General features: G+C 27.4%; 1 long non-coding RNA gene across 1 annotated transcript; it reads left to right on the top strand.

The window, feature by feature from the left end:
* Positions 1-1,497: 1,497 nt before the first annotated feature.
* Positions 1,498-2,970, top strand: LOC146720136 (uncharacterized). The gene is made up of 2 exons (XR_014926198.1): positions 1,498-1,789; positions 2,085-2,970. It is a non-coding gene; the product is annotated as an uncharacterized LOC146720136 (long non-coding RNA).
* The last annotated feature ends 1,953 nt before the right edge of the window (positions 2,971-4,923 follow it).

Genomic DNA, 4,923 nt, shown 5'->3' with positions numbered 1-4,923 from the left:
AGGTTGAAATCTTTACTCTCAAAATGTTACTTTTTTAGTTTCTGTGAATTTGTTAATTTTTGAAAATCACGAATTATATATAAATAAAATAAAAAATTTTTGTCTTGTGAGAGCTTCACTTTCTCAAAAAAGAATCTGCAACTTTTTTTAACTTTGCAATGTGAGAGCTTAAAGTTTTTCCTGTAAAATCATTTTTTAAATGTTTCTAAAATTTGTTATTATTGCATTATCACAAATCAATTAAAAAATAAGTATTTTAACTTTTTTAAATTGTTCAATTTCGTTAAAAATCATCGTAATACAAAAAATTATTAAAACTAAAACTGCTCTATTAAATGGTAAATGCCATATTTTTTAAAATTATTATATTATTATATAAGGATTTTCATTAGGGATTCAGGTTTGCGGTTGAGTGTACTCACAAGGAAAGGGTCGGAAGTGTCCCCCTCCGATTTTAATGAGCTTTGAATATGTTGTAGTCTAGATCAAAATAGAAGACACGTATTTTTTTATAAGTGCTAATTTGGCCGTTAAGGGGGTGAAACATCTTCTTGAAAAAAATCGATTTTTTCATTTCTCAGCAAATACCGTCGAAGCGATAAGAGATATAAAGAAAAGTTTCAAATAAAAGTATTATGGTTTTTAATGTATTTCAAAATCATGTAATCAGATTTGTCGAAAATGTCATATTTTTCGAAATCCCCCCCTCTCTTTTAATGTTTGAAAATTTTTAAATTTGTCTTATAACAAAACTTATAGCTCATTTAACGACAAATTCAATCATATATAATAAAGTTGTATTCCGAAGTCGCATTTTTCAGAAATAAATTAAAAATATCCCTATACACTACTATACGCCCGCTTTATCCGCCTCATGACGCTCGTTATTCACAGCGACAATTATTTTTCTTCGCAAACTCACAGAGGCAACCATAAATTAGCAATAAATAATTTATGAGAATATATTTTTATAAATTATAGAAATTATATTTATAAATATAATTTATAATTATATAATATATATAATTATAATATATATATTATATATGTGACAATAAATATACATATAATTTATATGGAAAGGAAATGTTTTTAATGCATGAAAAATAAAACTAGTCGGACAAGGAAAATTATTGATCAGATGCCGAGGTTAATAGATTCAATTCTATTAATAAACAGATGTCGCATTCGCGGAATGAGTTGGTGCAATATATTATTTTATTAACAACTGCGTGCAGTGGAACACATATTACTATTAAAGCGTCTATCGAATATACGCGAGCGCGATAGTAAATATATTTATATATATAATAAAATAATTAAAAGGATTATAACTTATAAAGCGAGCGAAAAAATGCGTCGAAATAAGAAGGTCAGTTGCCCGAAGTGCTGATACAGCCAGTATCACACGGCCAAGTCATCAAATAGAGAAAGAAATCACTCTAAAAATAGCGCTGAAGTGCAATAAAATGCGAGGAAGGAAGTGTTTGGACTTCGTTCGCTTGCATTTTGATCACGCCACTTTAGAAATAACTGATGATATTCCACCGCGTCATGCCACCGCGCGATCCCCCTCCGATAATCGTTCAGAACCGGAGGCCGGTTTTTAATATTATTTTAATATTAAATTTTTATATTTATTTAATTTTAATATTAAAAATCACCGCCTAGAAGCGGCGGACAGTCACAAATCAGTTATCAAATAATTAACAAGTGCTCGAGTTAATTAACAAGACTAGCCGTTATCCTGAAAAAACAATTGTGCCCCACGCACACAACAATACAGTATGTATGTACTTTTTCGATTTTTAAAACTTTTATAGTTTTTTGCTTTTACTTACACTTTATTCAAAATTGCGGTTTATCTGTTTTGTTTTAATGTATTTAAATTATAATTAATATTTTATTACTTTATTTAAGTTATTATAAATTATGTGATAAAACAGTGTTCTATTTTTCATGAAACTCGGAAAACATAACAAATTATTAATACGCATTAAATAATAAAATATTTTTGTTGCTAATGAGTATTTTTTTGCTAATATTTATAAAACAAATATACATAATGTTAATAATTTTTTTAGATAATTGTTTCCCCAGGACGGTCATTGAGCGATATGTTTATAAAAGAACATGTTTTTTAGGAAATTCTCATAACGTAGTTGACAAAAATAATGTATTTGATATTTCGTCTAGTATTTTATGGCCGTATGTTAAGAACCTAAGTGAGACTATTGAGAGATCTATTAAGAAAACAGGCTTAAGTGTTATCTACACGATTCCAAAAAAACTAGATACTGTTATTAAACCCCGAAAAGACAAATTACCTAAAGCCGATATGACCGAGATAGTTTATAAAGTTGACTGCAACGACTGTGACGCCACATACATTGGACAAACTAAAGACACCTTAATACTCGGATTAAAGAACACATGAATAATATAAAAATGCATGTCAGCAACCAAAATGTTATAAGCAAACATAGAAATGAATTTTCGCATGACTTTAAATGGACAAACTTAAATATTTTACATCGAGAAACAAACACTAGGAAAAGAGAGATTGCTGAAATGTTTTTTATAAAAAAAATTTAACAACACGATTAACCTACAGAAAAACACAGAGAATTTGAATCCGATCTATGATAGAATAATCAAAGCGGTTTAACTTAGTTCGTCTTTACCATCCATACTGAACGTTTACGTGACACAGTATTTATATATTGAAATATGTAAAATGAAAAAACTTAATAACATATTGCACTAAAGATTTTGGAAGGTACGTTTTAATCTGTTATTACAATCTTGGTTTGCGCTTTGCTTTCTTAAAAATCGAAATTCTTGTATGTACATCTATTGTATTTTTTAATTTTAATTTTAGACTTGATAAGGACCTAAACCTAAGGTCGAAACGTTGTCTTTTCTTGTATATGACATCAAACTAATAATAATAAGAATCAATTTAAGCCAGTTGGGTCGTCTCACAGTTATTTTTAATTTTATTCATCACTGGCGATATAAGATACCTGCTATTAATAATTATATATATTATATAATTATAAATTATATTTATAAATATAATTTCTATAATTTATAAAAATATATTCTCATAAATTATTTATTGCTAATTTATGGTTGCCTCTGTGAATTTACGAAGAAAAATAACTGTCGCTGTGAATAACGAGCGTCATGAGGCGGATAAAGCGGGCGTATAGTAGTGTATCCTAAAAAAATCATAAAAATGAAAAGGTCAGGCTATGTTCAAAAGAAGGTACTCAAAAATTTAAACGATCTAATAATAAATTATCACGAAAAGTAACTGATATGTTATTCAAGGTGCCAGTTCAAAGTAAACATACGTAAAGTGTATATTATTTAAATTTAGTAATAATATATTACCATGAAAAGTAACTGTAATATTTTATTCAAGGTGCAAGTTCACATTGAATATACATACATATAAGTAAAACTGATTACAATTTGATTCTAGAAAATAAGTGCGATATGTTATTCTTAGTGCACAAAATATAATAGTCGTTTATAGAGATTTGATTTGAAATTTATACTAGCCCGTACAATGAAAAATAATTGCTCGTAATTCCAGAGTACTAATTTGTTAATGACTCAAAAAAATAATATGGCGGCCTGCTCTCAAAAAACTATGATGTTTCTCGATGTCCATTTAGAAATAATGTCGAAGCTCTTACAGAATAATTACTACAACATTTAAAATACGAAAAGTATTACATTAGAAGAAGATTAGATTAGAATAAGGATTCAACGTATTTTTAAAAGCTCTACACACACAACGAAGTGAATATACAAAACTATATACAAATACCTTTTTCTTCTGTGTTTCTGAAGAAAATTGTAAGTCAAATGAAACCTTGCACTTTGAGAACCATGTCACTTACTTTTCAGAGTCAAATTGATAAATTTTTTTTGTATATTTTAATGATATTTATTTCTCACTTGTATCTTGAATAATTAATATGTAATTTTTTATTGTATATTACGACAAATAATCAGTAAACTTTTTAAGCGTATAGCTTTATTGTAGTTGACCTGAGAACTGTACATTTATAAATTTTACTTAATATACACCCGTTTCGAGCAACAAGGCAAAGTTTTCTGATCAATAACTTACTCCCTGAAAATACGGTATAACACAAATCGGAAGTTGATACGAAAATTCGAAATTTTACTAAAGAAAGATTGGAGGTTTTTAATTTATACAATTTTCACAACTCTTATTTTAATTATTTATTCTACCCATCGAAAGTTTTTTGAGAGCAGGCCGCCATGTTATTTTTCTGAGTCATTAACAAATTAGTACTCTGGAATTACGAGCAATTATTTTTCATTGTACGGGCTAGTATGAATTTCAAATCAAATCTCTATAAACGACTATTATATTTTGTGCACTAAGAATAACATATCGCACTTATTTTCTAGAATCAAATTGTAATCAGTTTTACTTATATGTATGTATATTCAATGTGAACTTGCACCTTGAATAAAATATTACAGTTACTTTTCATGATAATATATTATTACTAAATTTAGATAATATACACTTTACGTATGTTCACTTTGAACTGGCACCTTGAATAACATATCAGTTACTTTTCGTGATAATTTATTATTAGATCGTTTAAATTTTTGAGTACCTTCTTTTGAACATGGCCTGACCTTTTCATTTTTATGATTTTTTTAGGATATCACTTACTTTTTAAAGTACAGATATATAGAGCAGCTTTCTAGTAATTCAAGTATCACAAATATATGTATTTTCGATTCTTATCACATAACTTTGTATAAGTAACAATTTATGCAATACAGTTCAAAATAATTGAAATATATGGTATATATGTACATATATAAAATATATAATTATATTATAGTATACATATAATATTTTAT

This window comes from Nylanderia fulva, unplaced genomic scaffold, assembly GCF_048542155.1.
Source record: "Nylanderia fulva isolate GAGA-0341 unplaced genomic scaffold, ASM4854215v1 Scaffold768, whole genome shotgun sequence".
In the NCBI taxonomy this organism is placed as follows: Eukaryota; Metazoa; Arthropoda; class Insecta; order Hymenoptera; family Formicidae; genus Nylanderia; species Nylanderia fulva.
The sequence above is the reverse complement of the archived record's forward strand: the minus strand, read 5'-3'. Positions and strand labels throughout refer to the sequence as shown.